The sequence below is a fragment of the Sarcophilus harrisii genome, chromosome 3 (assembly GCF_902635505.1).
Source record: "Sarcophilus harrisii chromosome 3, mSarHar1.11, whole genome shotgun sequence".
Taxonomy (NCBI): Eukaryota; Metazoa; Chordata; class Mammalia; order Dasyuromorphia; family Dasyuridae; genus Sarcophilus; species Sarcophilus harrisii.
In genome coordinates, this window is record NC_045428.1 from 44,736,217 (window position 1) to 44,757,862 (window position 21,646).

General features: G+C 37.7%; 1 long non-coding RNA gene across 2 annotated transcripts; it reads right to left on the reverse strand.

Moving 5' to 3' along the window:
• Positions 1–1,377: 1,377 nt before the first annotated feature.
• Positions 1,378–15,504, reverse strand: LOC116422210. Of its 2 annotated transcripts, none has more exons than XR_004232772.1 (2): positions 14,843–15,504; positions 1,378–1,641 (listed from the first exon to the last, which is right to left on the reverse strand). It is a non-coding gene; the product is annotated as an uncharacterized LOC116422210 (long non-coding RNA). The 2 variants fall into 2 exon arrangements; XR_004232773.1 differs by having other exon boundaries at positions 14,974–15,501.
• Between the last annotated feature and the right edge of the window lie 6,142 nt (positions 15,505–21,646).

Here is a 21,646-nt window from a genome sequence, read left to right on the forward strand (position 1 = left end):
ATTTTTTATTGAAAGGTTCTCAAGAAATTAAAAGTATATTATCTAAAAATCTTCCTTTCTAAATCCTCTTTCCTAAAAAGTGACAAATGATTTACCCAAAGCCACCCCTCTAGTACATATCAGATTAACAGATATAAGGTAGCTCTTCTGTTCCTAAATCCACTATTCTTTCCATGGTACCCACAGCTCCCTTCAGGTACAGTCTTTATCTAGCTATTTTTTCCACGGTCCCTTGAAATTTAAACTCTTGAATTAACTTTGCATTTGGGTCTCCTTGTGCTTTTTACCAAAAGCAAAAAAACCCAAAATGACATCTCCTTAAAAGAAATTGTGTGGGCAAAACCAACCAACTTCAAAGCATTTTTACTCCTATTAAAGTCCTTCATTACCTGCTGTTTGTTCCTTTTTAGTTACATCCTAAGTGCCCCTGGATATAGTCAGACTTAGCAGGACATGCTCTTCCCCCATGCATCCTGTCCTGTATCCCTGCAGCTTCTGATGCAAAACAGATTTTTAAGATCATAAAAGGACAGAGGTCGACATGAAAGTCTCCCAGAACCTGGCATTCGTTTCATGCTTCTGGTCTGTATTAGAAAACATAACAATGCTTCTTAATATTATTTTTTCCTTGTGTAAAGTAATGTTATAATGACATCATTTTTCCATGTTCATGATTTTTAAAGTTTATCTCTCAAAAGAATTTTTTTAATAATATTAAAGATTGAATGAGACATTTAGAAATCTGTAAGACCAAGGTGGATATTGGAGTGTGTGAATACCTACTGTCAAGGCAATACTATTGTAATGATGAAGGACACTGGAAATCCAAAAGCTTTTTTGCTGTTTAAAGAAAAAAAGCAACTGTCTGAATTAAATGGGTATATCCTTAAGACATAGTATTATCCTAGGATTGAAGTTATAGAGCCATAAAGGATCTTATAGTTATTGAGTTCAACCCTTTTATTTTACTAATAGGGAAAACTGAAGCCCCAAAGTGAAGTGACTTGGCCAGAGTCACAAAGCCATTGTGCTCGAGGCATAATTTGAACCCAGATCATCATGATACCAAATCTCTATTTCATCCACCACACTGAACCTTACCCTTCTCCCCCACAGTTACAAATATATCAATGTCATAATTTATCTTTTATTTTCCTTTTGACATAGATTTCTTAAATCTCTCTAAATATATTTGTTTTATCTCCCCAATTCAATGATAAGTATTTTGAAATTGTGGTAAGAAATTCACTTCTATTTTTTAGTTTTACTTTATTTTATTTTAGTTTATTGTTTTGCTAGAAGGCATAGTGCTTGACACACTGTGAATGTCCAAGAGAAGCTGACTGATGATGTGGAGAAATAACCAGAAGACCAGGATCAATGGGAAAATAAATGTTATTTATGTAAAAATAAATGTATGTTATGGAAACAGAGGCAAGAAGGGCACAAAACAATGTTTTAAAAGAGTAAAGTCAAAAAACAGGGCTGTAGCAGGGAAGTTTCATTCATCTCTATCATCACTCTTGAACTTACAGATGGTATCCAAGAAAGAGTATCTGGGAATTCTTCCAAATCATTAGTTTCTTAATGGATCCAAACTGGGAATTTGGTCCCAAAAAACAAAACTCCTTGTAGATTCACCTGAATAGAAAGAAGAAAAATGCATATCACCTAATGATCTGTTTGAACTTTTTAAAACAAAGATACCTAGTTGGATCCAATTGTGCATACCCTTTGATCCAGCAGCATCTGTCCTGGGTCTGTATCCCAAAGAGATCTTAAAGAAGGAAAAGGGACCTGTATGTGCAAGAATGTTTGTGGCAGCCCTGTTTGTAGTGGCCAGAAACTGGAACTGAGTGGATGCCCATCAATTGGAGAATGGCTGAATAAATTAGGGTATATTAATGTTATGGAATATTATTGTTCTGTAAGAAACAACTAGGAGGATGATTTCAGAGAGGTCTGGAGAGACTTACATGAATTGATGCTAAGTGAAGTGAGTAGAACCAGGAGATCATTATACCCAGCAACAGCAAGGTTATGTGATGATGGATTGTGATAGACATGATTTTTTTCAATAATGAAGTGATTCAGCCCAGTTCCAATGGCCTTGTGATGGAGAGAGCCATCTGCATCTAGAAAGGGAACTAATGGGACTGAGTTTGGATCACAATGTAATATTTTCACTTTTCTGTTGTTGTTTGCTTGCTTTTTTTCTTTCTCATATTTTTTCCTTTGTAATCTGATTTTTCTTATGCAGCACAGTAATTGCGGAAATATGTATAGAAGAATTGTACATGTTTAACATATATTGGATTACTTGCCGACTAAGGGAAGAAGTAGGGAAAAGGGAGGGAGAAAAATTTGGAACACAAGATTTTGCAAGGGTGAATGTTGAAAATATTTTGAAAATAAAAAGCTCTTTAAAAAAAGATCCCGAGTTGGACTGCCTCTACAAAGCAGATTTGACAAGATTATGAAATGCCAGATTATCAGAGAGAACATTTAGACAATTTCTCCTTCTCATTGTATGATTCATTGGCACTTTCCATTTTATAGCAAACATGGGAAAGATGTTCAAGAATCTACAAGCTTCTGGAATTAGGAAGTTGTCTCACATTGGGAAAGGAATAAAATTTTTTTAAAAAAGAAACCAATAGCAGGAATTATTTTAGACATTTCAATGAATTAAAAGTATATAACATTCAGACTCTCTTTTATAGATGCTATGGTTTCAGAATCCTCTGTCCAAAACACAGACTCTGAAGCCTTGCTCATTCTAGCCATCTATTTTATTTCTTTTGCATACCCCTATAGAAGGCAGAACCATCATTCTGTCAGCAGACTAAGAGTATCTGTCCTATTTATCTTTGCAATTCTAAAGCCAACTAGAAAGCCTGGACTAATTGTGTTTGGACCCAGAAAATAGAAGTCAATGCATAGAAGCTACAAAGGCAGATTTTTTGACTAGATTTAAGTAACAATTAACTGCCTAACCATTAAAATAATCAATAAATGAAATGGATGCTCGAGAAGCCAAAGGATTCTCCTTCTGGGGATGTACTCAGGAGAGCCCATGATTAAATTTTCAATGTGAGTTTTTACAATAATAAATATTAAAATCAGAACTCGATCTATTGTTTTGTTGATTTCTATCTAATCTAAAGAAAACAGTGGAGAAAATGTTAATGATGCAGATTAAATTTTAAATTGAATTTTGGAGGCAATTAGGTGGTGCAGTGGATAAAACACTGATCCTAAAGTCAGGCGGACCTGATTTCAGATCTGTCCTCAGAGACTTATTAGCTGTGTGACCCTAAACAAGCCACGTAGACCCAAATGCATCAAACAAAAATTGTATTATGAACATATTTTTGAGATTTGGTTGTTAAATATTTATTAGCACTCTGCTGGCTCCTCTCAGGGGTCTTGTATTCAAGATCAGCATTTGTCAGGAACATTGGAGAGAAAGTTCATACTTGAAATTTGGTTTGGAAGAGATGTATATGAGCACAGGATCAGAGATCGGGAACTCTCAAAGACCTAGTTCAACCTCTTCATTTTACAGATCAGAAAAAAAATGAGGCCTAGGGACATCAAGAACTTGCCTATAGTCTAGAAATAGCAACTATCAGAGATTTTAGAAAGAAGTCTCTTCTAATTCTGAATTTCTTTGATTCCATTCCCAATGGGACATAATTGGATATGATAACCATACCTAACCAATGCTCTATCTGGACACAAATCTTTCAATATCCTCCTTCTGAGATTATGCATGAACTCATTTAACTTATATGAGGAATGATATCATTACATTACATCATAAGTAATGATGGCAGCAGTTAGGAATTTAGTGGGATATGAATTTATAGATTGGCTGAAGACATATACACTTTTACTGTTTTCTCAAAACAGAATGTAAGTTTCTTGAGGAGAGGGTCTTTTTTTTTTCATTTTTATATGTCTAATCCCAGTTCCTAGAATAATATTTGGTATATGATAGGCAGTTATTAGATTTTTTATTAAACCTTTTTAATTTTCAAAAGATATGCATGGATAATTTTCAAACACAAAACCTTATGTTCCAATTTTTGATTTATTAGATTTTTAAAAATAAATTAGTCTTTAATACTGCATCATTTCCCCCCTTTTCTTCCTTCTTCCTTTTGTTCAGTTTTATAAGTCTACATTGACTTGTGTGTCATCCTACCAGTAATGCCCACCTGAAATCCATCTCTTCTGGATCTCTTGAACTGAATCTATTGAATTTCTGATCTACAGTGGGCTAAGTCAATTGGATTTTTGCTTTAAGGCAGGCATGAATATGATCAATATGGTAAATCTCAGAGCCACAAGATTGCCTTAAAAAAGAAAAACTTCTGAAAGTGCTCAATTTCAGACCATGAATATTCACTTCATTTACAGTCTAGTTGAGATCAGTAGATCCTTAAAAAAAGTGTAGACATTCATTCAAGCAAATTTTCAGAAGTTTATAGTTAATAGTACATCAAAATATTCTACTTCCAAATGATGTTATGATGTATAAATTTAATGGCTTATGACAGTTCATATTCATGGTTGCCATTTCTTTCAATTAGTAGAATCAACATATTTCTGCAAATGAACCTATTTTTAAAAAAAATAATTTTTAAGAAAATGATCAGAAAACAAAAAAGGTTAACTTCAGTCACTCAAATAAAAATAATGAAAACACTTCACTGAAATATGCATTAAAGATAAATACTGAAAGAATATATTGAATTTAGAAGGCTAATCCTTATACAGGTTTATCTTTTCTCAAGAACAGTGATCATTCTGAAAATGAGAAATGGAGGTGGAGAAAACAAGAGCCTGAAAGTAAAATTTAAGCCTGTCTTAGGAAATGTAGCCTAATTTTGTGGAAGGAGGGGTATCGACATGGTTTCATTTGTGTAGGGAACTCCAGAGATGGGGTCTTTCCATTGGTCTTAATCGTCAGTCCTCAATATTTGCTTGATGTACCTAGAAGTAGACTTGTTCATTATCATACATTACTATACATCACAACATGACTCGAACCCAAGTCATCCTGATTCCAATGTCTGGCTTCTGTTCTATACCATAGTGCCTTCAAAGAATTCAAGGATCTATAAATGGTCACTTAGAAACCTTGTTGCTTGAAAGGTAACAGTGCATCACTTTATAAAGAGAGTGATGGTTGGTTATCAATGAAAAAGACCTGACATAATACTTCAAATGAGAAATAGAAGCAAAAAGCTTTTGGGGAAAAGTCTAATAGTATTCTTTTAGAACAGATAAGAGACTAAACATGTTTATTTTAAAGTTCCATAGTCTCAAATATTTCTAGAAAATTAAAATACATCTCTACAATAAGGGGGAGCTTTAAACCTTGACAAATTTTTAATTTGTTTTAATTGTTTAAATTGTTCTTTGAAGAAAATGTACTAGTGGATTTTGCTACTCATGCAAAAGAAAAGAAGGATAAGAAGGAGATTGCAGCATCACATGGTGGAGAAGATACTGGTACTGACATGGAAAGTGGGAGACTTGGGCCTAGCTCTGCCTCTAACTGCCTCATTTTGGGGAAAAAAATCACTAAATGTATAATAATTACATGGAATTAGAAAAGGAACTTCTTAAACTTTATCTATTCAAGACCCCTTTTTGCCAGAGAAATTTTTACATGATATTGGATATAAGGTATACAAATTAAACATTTACTGATAATCATAATTACATGACACCCCCATCAGTTCAGTCATGAGAACCCATGTGGAGTTGAAAAACCACAGTTTAAGAAGCTTGGAACGCGATGATCCTTAAAACCCATTTCAATAATAAAAATTTGATGATTCCTCTCTCTCTCTCTCTCTCTCTCTCTCTCTCTCTCTCTCTCTCTGTTTGTCTCTCTCTTTTTCTCTCTCTCTGTCTCTGTGTCTCTGTTTCTCTCTGTGTCTCTCTCTTTCTCTTTGTCTCTGTCTCTCTGTGTCTCTATTTCTGTGTCTCTTTCTTTTCTCTTTCTGTCTCTGTCTATCTCTGTTTCTCTGTGTGTGTGTGTGTGTTTCTCTTCTGTCTCTCTCTCTCACTTTCTTTCCTCTTATTACATTTCCATATAATGAATCTCTATAATCTGTATTGGGATTCTTCAACCTTTTTTGTGTTTCATGGAGCCGCTTGGCAATCTGGTAAGCCTATCAGTTCCTTTTCATAATGTTTTGAATGAACAAAAATAAAAAGCGAACAAAAATAAAATGGAAAGTTACACAAATTATTCAAAGAACAAGTTCATGGATCCAAGTTAAATATCTCTGATATAAATGTGTATATGTGTTGCACCCATGCACAAACACACACAGAGGCACACTAGTACTATCTAAGTGTCCATGTGGATTATGTATGCTACGGGGGTCTGTGTGTAGATGGGGTTCACTGAGGGTCAAGAATAGATATCTCCAGAGTCTCCTTCTCCCCATCCTTCTCCAATGAAGAGTTTTGGTTCTCGCCAAGAAGGGAGCAGGAGTTTAGGATCAGAAACTGGCTACTCTTTTCTCCTCAGAGAATTATATCTATCTGCTCCCTTAAGTATTATTAGTCTGGGGAGAATGGTTTTTAAGTTCAAACTACTCTCCTGATTATTACTGATTAATAGAAAAGAGAGGACACAAGCTATATTTGGTCAAAATTTGATTCCTTTTTACCAAATGCCAGTTCACACACATAGCAAATAACAAAGAAACCTAATTATCCAAGTCCATTGTAAAACAGAAATCAGAGAAAGTGTTCATAGATGAATATATACAATAAAATATGAAGCAAAAGCGCTCTTTCATTGGGAGTGAGATAACTCAATTCTAGATCTCACCCAGAGGGAAAATTCCCTAAAGTCTCTAATGTAATAAGCTGGGAATCATGCTTTATTGAAGTGCCTACACAGTAGCTTTTTCCCAGTCTTTCTCTCTTCAAGGACCTAAAGAGAAGTTGGAATCATACATTTTCTCTCTCAAATCAGGAAACCAGAAAGGTTTGGATCTCTCTTCTCTCTAGTTCTCCTCAGCTCCATCTGTCCTTTGCTGGGGTATAAGAGCACTAAGTAATCAATCTCTACCAATAAGGAAAGAGTCCCATATAATGAGCCAATTGAGTCAAATGTTTGTGTGTATGTGTTCTATACATATATGAACTTCTACATATTAAACAATTTATACATGCACAAAAATATATATTATACATATATATATATATATATATATATATTTAAGTCAAGGAATTGTCAAATAGTCCTAACTTTTTTTTCCAATTTATTACCGAAATTCAAGTTTTGAAAATTGTCTCTTTAGTGTTTATAATACTCATCATCGATGAAAGTTCATTAATCAATCTCAGTCAAACCTAATCAAATTATGCTGAAGATAAAATTTGTCTTTGCTAATCCTTTGCTTCCTTATACATCTACCCTCAAAATGAATGGATAAAAGAATGGATGTATGAATAAATAATCATTTACAAATTCTACAAGCTGGGGACACAGAAAACAAAATAAGACTGAGCCAGCTCTCAAGGATCTCAGATTATAATGGAGACCATTCCAGAGAACATTTCAGCATCAAGTCAGATGAAAAAGTTACATGGTTCTTAGAGTGCAGCAGCAAAGTAGACAGTAGGGAATCTTCTTTGATATCACTTCCACTAATAAAATTACATCAGTTTCTGATGATTATCGGCTTGATATTAGGGACCTTTCTTCTCTAAGCCTTCAGTGGCTGTGGATGCACCCTTCACAAAAGTAGTTCCTAGAGCATGTTGCTTCCTGAGATCCTGCCCACAGGGGCTGGGCAAGAAGACAGCCTATTTCATAGTCCTCTTCCCTGTTATCTCTCACTCTAGTCTCTCTAATCAGATCAGCTTTTCCCAGAGAAGTTCTAGACTTCACTTCCCATCCTTCTCCCATTCCTTGACTATTCTGAAAGAAAGTGAAGAGATTGAAAACAAATAAACAGAAATATTTTTATCATTATAATAGCTGAAAATAGCTGGATGGATCAGCCTTCCCAGGGATATTTGTGTTTAAATGGAGAAATTCTTATTTTAATTAAAAAGTATTAATTCATTAATCTAGAATTTTGGTCCCTTATATCCCAGTTGTTGGGAACCTGGGCAAATATAGTGTGGGGGAGATGGGGATGTGTTTGGGGTACAGGGAGGAAGAACTTCCCCTTACCTCATGTAGACTAGAACTTACTCAGTCTTCTACATAAATTCTGACACTGATGTGAGAAACGTGTATTAGAGTAAAGCTTTGACATCCTAAATCAGGCTCTTCTCCCAAAGCCCCAGACAGATTTCCCATTCTCTTCTGTCATCACTCTGCAAATTGGTCTTGGCATTCTTTGGTCACTTGTGAGGGAAAGGTGGGATGGGTTAAGTGAATGGCTCAAATTCAGTATCATTTCTACAGACTGAGAAGAGGACATGCTTCAAGCTATTCTGGGCCATAGCTTCCCCACAGATTTTCCCCACTCGGCTTTTATTATCATTTTGCATTAGACAAAAACCCATTTGAGGACTGTTTAATGTTCTGGATTGCGTTTTCCAATGCCAGATAAAAGTTAAACAGATGAACCATTGGGGGCAAGGGGAAGTAGGAAGGGAAGGATTGGGAAATACATGGCTGCTAAAATGCTTTAAAGTTCGAAAAATCCTTTCTCTTAAAAAAACAAAAACAAAAACCCATTTTCAATGTTCCAGCAGCTGCGGGTTTTCCCAGTGCTCCCCCTGTGGCTCAAATGGGAGCTGCTTAATGTTTAACAGATGAGCCAATTGAGTTTTTAAAGGCAAAATTAAACTTGGAAGTGCAAGAAGGGCGCAGGGGAATCCACAGCCTAGAATAGACCAGAGGAAAGCTCCTGAGTAGGGAGAGAGGAATGGATTATCACAAGGAAGCAAATTGTTGCTGCCACTCTTGGACCAGAGATGAGGAAATGATATGGGGTGGTGACTTGGAAGATGAAGAAACTCAAGTGCAAACCCTGCATCTGATTCTTAATTTCTGTACTTTTGGACAAATCATTTTCACTCTATAAAAATCATAAGATCCTAGATCTAGAAGTGGAACTGGAGTGAGCAATAAATGTTTAACAACCAGATTTCCCAGGGGGACAAAAAGGCTTTTCTTTTGAGTTAAATCTGTATAATTAACAATTCCTCCATTATTTTCCTAAATCTAGAAAATCAGCAAACAATAAATTACGTTTTGATTTGTACCTTTTCCCTGATTTCCAAGATATTAATGCTCATGCAGAAAATTTAACAAGTGACTTTCATAAGCTGGTATGAACTGGCTCCAGCACACCAGAGATCTCAGAAGTCTGTATGATCTTTAAGGATTCTTCCAGCTCTAGATCTAGTATCTCACAAAGTCTGATTGTCTGTTGGATGATTGGGAACATAGTAAAACAAATTATACTGAATTATAACTGAAACCTGCCATTGTGACCACTTAACTTCAGCTTCTTGGACTAAGTGGACTTCTTAAAATCTTCTAGCTCTGAATCTATGATCATTGAAAGTCTTAGGGAGCACTGTCTATTTGGGCTTCAGTGGTTATAAGCTTTTTGATTTTGATTTTTTTCCTTCTTGCAAAAAGAATATGTTTATATGGATGAACAATGAGCTGAATTTTGAATGAATTTTTAAATGAAAATTGAATCAATGAGATCGAATCCTGGATTTGGCATTTCTTGGCTCTATGGCAAGGCCAAATTTCTGATCTCTATGGTGCTCAGTTTCTTTTTCTATAAAATTCCTGCCTTATGGTATGATTTCTTTCTATGAAATCCCTCAATAAAGTTAAAGTTCTTTGGAAATATTGATTTTTTTTGTTATAAAATAATTAATTTGTCATTAATCTAGCCTTATGGTAATATAAGATCTGGGTGGGGTTTTAGAATTGGGATTGTTTGGGGTCTATAGAACCCCCCTGAAACATTCTCCTCTTTATGGCTGAAACTACATGTCAGACTCTTCATGATCCAGTTTGGGATTTTCTTGGCAAAGATACTAGAATACTTTTCCATTTCCTTCTTCAGCTCATTTCATAGATGAGGAAGTTGGCAACATGGTTAAGTGTCTTGATCAGGGTCACATGATAAATATCTGAGGCTACATTTGAACTAAGGTCTTCCTGATTCCAGGCCCATCCCTCAATCCACTGAAACACTTTGCCAAGTAGTAAGTAGTACTAAGAAAAGGCTACTTGGACCAGGGGCTGAATAGTGAGAATTCTGGGGGGAGGTGGGTGGGGAATATCTCTTGCCTCAGTTTATATTCATAAAGAACATTCAATCTGAATGAGTCCATAACTGATGTCTAGCAAATTAAAAATTTTATTTAAAAAATAAGCAACAGATAAATCTATCATTGCCTTGACAGATCTTTTCTAAAAGAGAATTTATTCTTCCTACAGGTAATTTGTTAAAAAATCCAAATTGCTTACTTTGATCCCAGGGATTCTTAATCTTTTCTAGTATCATGGACAGACTTGGGCTTGAGAAATCTATGGACCCTTCTTAGTATAAGGTTTTTAAATTCATAAAATATATAAGATTGCAAAGAAAACCAATTACACTGAAAATAAATTTTCAAAATATTAAATACAAGCAAAACAAATATAGACTCTATATTGAAGAAGCTCAGGGAGAAATATCTTTTCCAAATCTGTGCAAATAAGGCAAAATGAACCTGAGAGGGGGAAGGGTGCTGGGGAAGGTTTGCTACCTAAGCCTCAACCTTCATAAAATCTTGAGTCACCTAATCCTAAACTATAAGTATCTATGATCCAAAATGAGCAGGGGATCAGTATCTTAATTCCATAATTCCAACAGAGACTTAAAGGGCATGGGTGTAAATTTATTTGTACATATATATGTATGTGTACATGCTTATGTTTAAGACATATGTATATGTTTATGTGCATATATAAAATTGTGCATATATATAACATAAGTGTGTGTACATGTGAACTTAAATATATCAATGTATCTAGCATGTGTGTGCTTGTGTGTATATAGGAACTTACGTGTATGCATATTAATATCTTCAAATAAACATATAGCTATAGGTATACCTGTATGAATTCAAAATTAGACACTTACTAGCTTCGTGGCTCTGAGCAAATCACTTCATTTCTTTCTGCCTCGGTTTCCTGTACTCTTAAATGAGCTTAAAATGATAGCACTTACATCACAAGGTTTCTGTGAAGGTCAAATGAAATAATATTTGCAAAGTGCCTGGAATATAGTGGGTACTTAATAAATGTGTGTTCCTCCACCCCTCCCAAGTGCCAAAATTTGTATCTTTAATTAAATGAAATACTATCTTTAAAATGATCGGCACATTTCCTGGCACATACTAGATATCCTGTGTTTATTGCTTTATCTTCCCTTCCCAACAAAGACAAAAACAAAAGTCTCTTTTCTATAGGAGATTTTGCAAAGGGTAGTAGGAGAAGAGAAGACTGGTAAATTATAAGCACATATAAATGCAAATCTTTTTTTACTGCAATTGAGAAAAAAAGCAGCAACTTTCCCAATATCACACTGGGAGTGAGTGTTCAGAAGAGGCCTAAGTCCCCTTGAATCTGATGCCAATTTGCTCTTCTATGTCATGTTGTCTCGGGTAAATTCAAGACAATTTATTATACACAAAAATACGTGAATAAATATACATATAAATAGAAAATATATGCAAAGAGAGAGGGAGGAAAGGGAAAGAGGGAGAGAGAGAGAGAGGGAGGGAGGGAAGAGAGAGGAGAGGCAGAAACAGAGACAGAGAGAGACAGAGAGGGGAAAGAGAAAGGAGAGGGGGAAGACAGAGAAAGAGAGGGAGAAACAGAAAGTCAAAGAGAGAGGCAGAGGAAGACAGAGGGGGGAAGAGAGAAAGGGGGGAGACAGAGAAAGAGACAGAGAGGAGGAAGAGAGAAGGGAGAGAGACATTAAAAGAGAGGAAGGGAGGGAAAGAGGGAGGAGAGATACATAGAAACAGGTAGAGACAGAGAGAGGCAGAGAGAGACAGAGAGGGGAGGAAGAGAGAAAGGAGAGACAGAAAGAAAAAGAGAGACAGGGAGAGAGAGAGAGAGAGAGAGAGAGAGAGAGAGAGAGAGAGAGAGAGAGAGATGGGGTGGGGGAGAGAAAGGAGAGAGAGAGAAACAGATAGAGACAGAGAGGGAGGAAGAGAGAAAGGAGAAGGGGGGGAGACAGAGAAAGAGGCAGAGAGAGACAGAGAGGGAGGAAAAGAGAAAAGAGAAAGGGGAAGAGACAGAGAAAGAGAGGTAGAGAGAGACAGAGAGGGAGGAAGAGAGAAAGGAGAAGGGGAAGAGACAGAGAAAGAGACAGAGAGGGCGAAGGGAGAAAGGAAAGAGACAGAAAGAAAAACACAGAGAGAGACAAAGAGAAAGAGAGAGACAGAGAGAGCAGCCAACCATTGGTCCAGGGAGTGGGCAGGGAGCGGGACTGAAATGTTTGGAAATAACATTGGGGAATGGATGAAGACGCCTAGTATCCTTTTCACGAGCCTGAGGAGACTGGTACCTTTCAGACAAGCGGATAAATTTGAGACAGAGACTCTCCTGCCTCGTCAGTGCCTGGAGGAAAGGCACTGATGAGGTGTGCGCTCATTCATACTGGAGCAATCATATGGTTAATTGCTTAAGTGTGAACTTAGCCATGGTGATTAAAGCCGAGGACTCCTAAGTAGTTAGGTGGAGAGGAGCTTCTTGGCTTCAAGTAGTCTCCAGGCCTGGAGGAAATGTGCGGAGGCATCCCTGTATTTCCCTGAGGAGTCCCTGTGTTTGGGGGAACATTCAATCATTAGGCCATATTCAAGGAAACCAGGTTCATTTGAATGTCTAATCAGCACATCCCACATTCGCGGATGTGCAGCCTCCCTGAAAGGCTGATCATCAGTGCACATCAGATTTAAATAAAAAAGAGAAAAGTCAGGACTGGAGGGATTATGTCCTGGTAGAGTGCAGGCAGAATTCAATGAAAATATTTTATGTCTGTCAGCTAATAAGCTCACGTCTGCATGCTCCGAGTGACATTTGGCATGGGGGCGGGGACCACAGAATAAAATTAAATGCAAAACTTGTCTCCTTTAATTCCATTACTGATTTTTAAACCTTCAAATTAAGCATGATCTTCACAGAGCACTGCGTCTTTCTATCAAGGTCATAAATTGATTGCTTTGACACTAAATTACACACAAATATAACAAAAATTCAACGGTTTGCTTAGTTTGACGAAATTAGTTAAGGAGATCATTCTAGATGGTCAGATGTCTGTATTTTTCCCCTCAATGAAACTTTGGGTTTTGGTCCTTTTATACATAATTGCAAAGGCAGTAAGAATTTCAGGAGTTAAGCCTTACCTTAATTTTTTTAATTAATAAAAACATTCAGTTGAAAGGAATATCCTCATAGAGGATATGATAGATCTGCTGGGAGTATTTTAACAAAAACATTCAACCACCTTGGCTGCTGCCCCTTTCACTGATATAATACATAGTTCCAACTAATTACTTTCCAATAATCTAAACACTATTTGAGTTTCAAGTTTTTTTAAAAATGCCCCCAGGACTCAAGGCAAAGTCTAAGAATTCAGGATTTTTGAATTTTGTTTCTTTCTAAAGTTACCCCAGGACGGTAATAGATTTCTACCAGTGTTCTCTCAAGTCACATAAAGTAATGGGAAAGAAGACTCCTTTAAAATTAATTTACCTGGTTATTTGCTTAAATGAAATGTCCTAAAAATACATTGCACTTTCATGTGTAACACAAACTGTAACTCTGGCCAAAAATTCAGGAAAGAGAGTTTACCATTTTTCGCTTATTGTTCTCAAATACTTCACTCATACTGAAGAGTAATAAAATGGATAAAGCCCCGCTGCACAATGAGTTTGGATAGTCTGCACACTCTTTGAATGGGAATGAAAGAAACAGCAGAACGTCTGTACCTAGCTCAAGTGAGGACAGATTTCCCTTGGCTAGGGCATCCAAGTTCCATCTAATATTTTCTCCTTTCATAACAATGCACTCACTCAGAAATAAAGAAGTCGTAAACAGCAAGTGGAAAAGAAATACACAATATTAAAATGAATATACCCTATTCATCCAACTCTGAAGCAATTAATTTAATTGTCACTACTGAAAATTACACAGTTTTACTTTTTAGAACCATTTTTTATAAGATGGAAATATGATACACATATATGTATATATATATATGTGTGTAATGTATGGAGCGTTTGCATATTGTGTACATATATATGTCCATGCATGCATAAATACACACACCTGGCTCTCTCGCTATCCAAATGTGCATGTTGCCACAATACTAGATATACAATGTAGACATATAACATATCCACACGTGTGCATGTATGTAGCCACAGAGGAGACTCACAGACCCACCACCTAGGTAGACTCGGGTTTCCAATTGCCTTCGGCGGAGGAGGTGTGGTCCCAAACTTTGCAGCCTGCCACAAAAGGCGCACAGTTTAAGGCAGAATCACTGAGGCTGGACTAAATGACCTCAGAGGTCCCATCCACCCCTGAGGCTCAGTGAATGTGCCATCCCGACACGAAGGCAGAAACTCCTCCCATCTGCCAAGTGTCAGCCTGTTGTTTCACCCCCTTCTTTAGCAAAATACCGAGCAGCCCCTCAGCCCCCACGCCTCGCTAAGAGGCGGCTCTGCATCTGCTTTGCATTGCCCTGTCGCTATCTGCCCTTTCTCCCCTAGAGTCTCCATGTGCCCTCGTCAGATCCTTGCCTTTTCTCTGCAGCCTTACCTCCCAAAGCCCATTTGCAGCCACCCAAAGTGGATCTGCCTGGATGCAGACCAACTTTAGCACGCTTGCCCTTCCAGCGGTGGAAAGCCCGGGTCCGTGCCGGGGCCCGAGCAGCGAGTCCCGGTGATTACCTTGGCCTCTGCCGAGCCCGGCTCTGGCTCCGGGCTGCTTCTCCCGGGTGGCCGCCGCCGCCGCCGCCGCCGCTGTGGCTGCGGCTGTCGCAGAGCTCCCGGCCGCCGCGGCTGCGGCTGCCTGAGCCTGACTGCATTGGAGCACCCAGTTAAAAGCTGCCTGCAGGAGCAGCAGAGGGATTGCGGTGCACAATTTACCGCACCAGTTTGTTAATGAGCTCTTTGCTCAGGCGCCTGGTGATGCAGCCACAAGCAAAAGCCGAGGTAGCAGCCACAAAGGTGGCGGTGCAAGGTTTGGGAGCCAGAGCACGCAGTGAGTTGGGGGGAGGGGGGCGCGAATGAACTTACAGGGATAAAAAAAAAAAAAAAAGTGAGCAGATGCTCCATTACAATGACAAGTGAACGGGAACGAGTCTATTTGCTTCCTGATTTGTGGGGAGATTTGCATGTGTTACTTGCTTGTAGAAAGGTAAGGTAAGAGATGCCCGCGTGCTGTGATGGAGAGAATGAACACATCCCTTCCTCTTTTTTTTAATTTGCTAAATCGACACAGTGAAACGGCAGAATCTCAGGCCACGTGATTCCCCTCAGGTGATGGGATCGCAAACTGACCTGATCTGGGCTCTCACTGGGGGATGCGCTAGGGACTGATGTCCCGCACCCAGAGTCCGCCGCATTTCCAATTCAAGGCAAGGTTTGTCTCTAAATACCACAAGTGCCAACAGAGCCTGTGTTATTGTTCTCTTGCCCACTTTTCCATTGGGAATCTCCACCCAATTCTGGTTATGCTGGTAAAATCCCCAGTGATGTGTTTGTTACTTTTGCAGTTCTGTGACTTAGAGCACCCCGATAATTTTGAGGAGGTTCTGAGTGGTGGGTATGTTGGACAGAGAGAAGCAAGAGTTGATCCCAGAGACACTGTGAGTGATCAGTTTAACTCAGTGGTCCCACCCTCTGAGAAGGTCCTCCATCAGAAATCCAAATTATGTCAAACCCCTGAGAGTCACTCTCTGTGGGGGTCTTGGGCAGCCTCACCTTGCCATGTCCTAGCAGAAACCCCAGTTGTGCCTCTAAGGTTAAATTTTACCTATAATATTTACTTATGACCCATGTCATATTCCCTGCCCTCCTTTGGGCCAGTCCACCATGACACTCTGCTTAATGGTGTCTTTCTCCTTATCCCTCCCCTATATGCCATATGGTATCTCCTAACCCTATCATGACTTGGTGACTCTCCAAACCCAACTTCTCTTCCTTATAGCTAGCTAGCTAAGAGCATAACCTAACCTCATGGAGTATTTCCCTTCTCCTGGTAAATAGCATGTTCCACCAAGGAACTTAGCCTTTCCATCATTTCTATGCTCTCCCAACTCTATTTCATATTTACCATTCTTGGTGTCTATTATATCCCTATATCCCTTCATTTTGTCTGTAACTTATTCCCCTAAATAAATCTACCTTTTGCCAAAAAGAATGGACATTGTCAATTCTTCACATGACCAAACCCCAGCTTCTGGAGTCTACATCAGCTATGTCACTTTCACCTGTTGTGCCTTCCATTAAGGAACTTGTCCTTTCCATCAGTAATTATTAATTTGTTTCCCATGTTCCTTTGAATTTCCTTTGACTTTTCTCATTTTCTATACCTATATGTATTTTATTTATTTGAATTTGTGTAGTTTTGGTTGCTTTTTCAACCCCTTTCTATGCTCTCCCAACTCTATTTCATATTTACCACTCTTGGTATCCATTATATTCCTGTATCCCTTCATTTTATCTGTAACCTAATCCCCTAAATAAATAAATCTACCTTTTGCCAAAAAGAATGGACATTGTCAATTCTTCACATGACCAAACCCCAACTTTTGGTGTCTACCATCATCTAGAATCTACATCAGCTATGTCACTTTCACCTGTTGTTCTGAGTTTGTTTCTTTAATATGGGAGCATGTTTTTTCCCTCTTAATTATATATTTAAAAAAAACTCTTTTTTTTTTTAAATTTTGAGCTCTAAATCCTCTCCCCTTCCTCACTCTTTGAAAAGGGAAACATTTTAATACAGATTATATATGCATGTTTTTAACTTGTTTCTCATGTTCCTTTGAATTTCCTTTGACTTTTTCTCATTTTCTACACCTATATTTCTTTTATTTATTTGAATTTGCATAATTTTGGTTTCTTTTTCAACAGAAATTCTAGACTCAATGTAATCTTTTCTTGACTATATTTTCATCATATTAAATGCAATAGTTTTTCATCCCTTATTTGTGTTTCCAATCTTTCCTTTTGGGAAAACTACATTTAAGTGACCAATAAAAACTATGTTTTTAATCAATATTTTTCATTCAATCTTTTAGTTTTACTTTTCCTAATTTTTTTTTAAAACACATGATCTTTCTATATATTCTCTCCCCCTTTTTATTACTTATGGATTTATTACTCTCCAGTTTGACTGATTTTCAGTCATCTAGTAATTGAATTTGGGCAGCATTTATTAAACAAACTAATCTGGTATTGTCCTGGGAAGGCAAAGTGAAAACCCTGTCACTGTACTTAATTAAGGAGCTTACATTCTACTGATTATTATGTGAAATACATACCTAGCAAAAGAGCAATATTGTTGTTTAGTCATGTCCAACTTTTCAAAACCTCATTTGGAGTTTTGTTGACAAAGATCCTGGAGCTACTGGCCCTTTTTTCTCCAGCTCATTTTATAGAGGAGGAAACTGAGGTAAACAGGATTAAGTGACTTGTTCAGGGTCATACAGCTGAGGCCAGATTTGAACTCAGGAATATCAGTATTCCTGATTCCAGGTCTGGCACTCTATCCACTGTCCCATGTACTTGTCCCTCTACAGAGCAATACCTGATTCTATTAGTCTATCCAAATTCTATTATCCCAGGTGAGAAAGAACTAATTGTTGAATAGTTCTTAAATAAATTCTATTCAAGAAGCATTTATAAACTTCCTACTGTTTTCAAGCAACTGTCTAAGGTACAATAGATCTGAAGAAAAAAATGAAAAATAGTCCCGGGCCTCAAAGAGATTCCCATATGTTTAAATGTACATTAATTACTTTTGTACCTTATATTAATGCTGACAAGTCATATCTGACATTTTGCTTCCAAATACAGATGCCAAAGAGTCTTCGTTGTAATTTTCCCCAAAATGCAAAAAATTTGCCCATCCTTTATAAAGGTCACCTAAAATATTTCTGGATAAATAAGGATTATAAGAATAAATTAGTGCTAAAAATTCAAGACAAATTGGACTAGTCTTAGACCTATCTTTACATTGAAATAGACATATGTATAAAATAAATAAAAATTTTAAACAACATCCTATAGAAATTTGCTATAAACATATATGAAAAAAAGGCAAGGAGCATTTGTCAAATGCAGTGTCGTCAACAGACAGAACTGTACAGAGTCTTTCCAAAGATGAGATCAGTGACCAGAAATGTTTTTACAGTTGCAAGAGTCAGCCCTGGATTCCTGACTACTCACAGCTGCCTTTGCCCATCCTCTCCTACTTGTTCTCTTTAATGTTTACATATCTGTTCCTAGGAAAAGGGAAAATGGGAATTGCCGGTATCATTTCTCCTTCAAGTCTGGAAACTGTTAGAGTCCTTGCCATCACCATGATCTAATTAGTGATGCTGCTCAAACAGATCAGTTCTTGGCCCCCATCCCTAAGTCATCCTAGTCTTTCCAGTGAGATCAGAGGTACAGATTTTACCTTTAAAGTATTTAGTTACATTTGGAGCCTTCTAGAATTCTGCAGAGTCAGATGTCTGTGCTATATATCCTTGAATTAAACCACATACACATCTTCAAGTAGCCAACAAGAATTTAAGCCTGTTGTTGTTATTTTTTTGGGGGGGCAGGAATGATGGAGGTGGAGAGGTGGAATCTCTTTCCCTCTAGGCTGTAAGTGAAGTAGCCTTTCAGGGTCTAATCTTACTACTATTTGGCACCTGAGCTATCACTTTTTCCATTCCCAAACTGGGCTGGTTTGTTCCTGCTTAGGAAGCCTAGTTGCCCTCTTCTCCTTTTCCCAGGGGCTGATTCTTGATTAAGTACAGACACTGATCAGTTTAGTCTAGTACTGATCAGATCTCCTGAGCTCAAGTGATCTACTAGCTTCAACCTCCCCCAGAAGCTGGAATAATGATTTGTGCCATTGCTCCCAGTAATGTAAGCCCTCTGCCTTGTTACCTTTTTATGGGAGCTGAGGATACTAAGCAAGGAAAAAACTAATCCCTGCTCTTGGGGAAATCACATTCTGCTGGGATAGACAACAAGCAAAAAGAGAATTTTATATGTGATACCTGAGGGAACCATTGGAGTTTACTGAGTGGAAGATGGGGGGAGAGAGAAATCCCATCAGACCTGTGTTCTTCATGGAATTATAGATTTAGAGATAAGAGGAATTTAGCAGATCATTGAGGCAGAAGTGTTTGCACATTTGCACAGAGAAATATGTAACAAAATAAATAAAACTATAATAAAACATAGACAATGTTAATATGTGGTTTTCTGTCAATATAAATTCATAGGGATTCTTAGATAGGATTTAGTGGTCTCCATTTCTATTTGAATTTGACTCTATTGATTGTTTCCATTTTGTAGACAAAGAAACTGAGGTCCAAAAAGGACCTGTTTGTCCTAGGTCCCACTGCCAAAATAGTGCTTTGTTACTCATAATTTCTTTTTTCTTTCTTTCCCTTTCTCACTTTGTCTCCCTTCCTTCTTTTCTCCATCCCTTTCTTCTTCCCTCCATCTCTTCATCTTTTTCCCTCTCTCTGTTTTCCTTGTTTCTCTCTCTCTCTCTCTCTCTCTCTCTCTCTCTCTCTCTCTCTCTTTCTCTCTCTCTCTCAAAACAATAGAGTAGAAAAAGCAGTGGTCTTGAAGACCTGGACTCCAATCCCAGTTCTTCTCTTCTGTCTTTGCAATATGAGATAATTCCCTCATCTATTTCAGATTCATTTTCCTCATTTGGAGAAGGGAGAAGGAGAGGGCATTTGTTCATATTTACTTTGTGCCAAACCCTGGACTAAGCCCTAGGAATACAAATACAAGCAAGCAACACAGCCTTTGTCCTGAAAGAACTGAAATTCTAATAAGTACAAAATGAGGGTTAAAAAAAAAAAAAGCTGTCAAAGGGAGGGACATAGAAGTCTAGCCATTGTGCCCTAGTAGAGATGATTCAGAAGTAGCTTGGAGGCCTGGTACTGGACAAGATAAAGTCAAAGTTGACTTCCAAAGGTCCTGAGAGCAGGGTCCATGCTTCTTTTCTGAGGAGGAGGGATGTATGGTCCAAGTTCAGTAGAATGGTAAGGAAATGTCCAGGTGCTGGTGAGAAGGCTTCATTCCTGACCAGCCAAGGTGAATCCTCCCCTTTCAGAATCCAGTTTCCCATCTGAGAATGAAGGAAGTGATTACACACTTTATGAAGTCCCTTCCATCCCTAGACTTGTCCATCTGCATGCCCAGTGGAGGGAAACCCTACCACAATAGAGGCTTGTATGTCCATCTAAGGATTCTCTTTGATGAGTAGATATTATACCAAGAGAAATTTGGAGTTGGGTTTTATGGTCAGTGACCCCTCCAACATAGATGGAGGATGAGGTTTATCTGGGCTACCATCATTGACTTTAGTCAGCCTGCAACTCTTCACCATTCTCCTGGGCATAGTAATGGTATAAAAAAGTATGAACCAGAGCCTCTGAACCACAGGGCTCACTATCTCTATCTCTGATAGTGGGCCAGGGCTTTTTTCTATTTCATGCTTTTTCTTTCCTTCTTAGAAGTCATTTGCCTTAAATTTCCAGTTTATTCATCTAATAATTGTGACAAATTATATTTGTAATACTGTCTTCTCAAAGTTGTTGTGAGCATTAAGCTTAAAAGTATCCATTAAGTATGAAATATTATAATAATGTATTTCTTGGTCCATATGTGTGATTTCATCAGTGTAGAGAATTCCCAGTGAGAAAATTCTCTCTATGAATGTAATTCTAAATGAATGCAAATCTTCAAATTATATTTGCATAGGGCACTGAGAGTTTAAGAGACTTGCTTAAGATCACACAATTAATGTCGAAGTAGGATATGAACCTAGATTTTTTTTGTCTCCAAGGACAGCCAGCTGTATTTTCTATACCAAGTTGTCTCTCCTCTAAATTTGAATTATTTTGAAACCAACATATTTGGTCTTCCACTTTCTAAACTTCAAAATGTCATGTGAAATTGAATTGTTGTAATAGCATCCATCTCTATGATAGCACCTTAATCTTTGCAGAAAATTTTTATCAATATTGTTTCATTTAATATTTTCAGAAATCCTGTGAAGCAGGTGCTATAGGTTTCATGTCCCCCATTTCCAAATCACAGATTCACAGAATCATTTTCTGTTTTCTCTGACAAGAAGAGTATGGTCTTTCCCCTGAAAATTAGAGAACAAAATGGTCAACAAGGAAGTGATACCCAAGATCACGCAGAAGAAATTAAGAAAGCATCTAACTGTTCTTGGTAGATTCAAGGCTTTGGCCCAGATGAATGAATAAAATTCTCAGAGACTGAAATAACTGGCAGGTGTGGCAACTAAGCCACTATGAAGGATATAAAAAAGATTTTAGAAAAAGGGGTCTGATGTCCTGATGACAAGGTT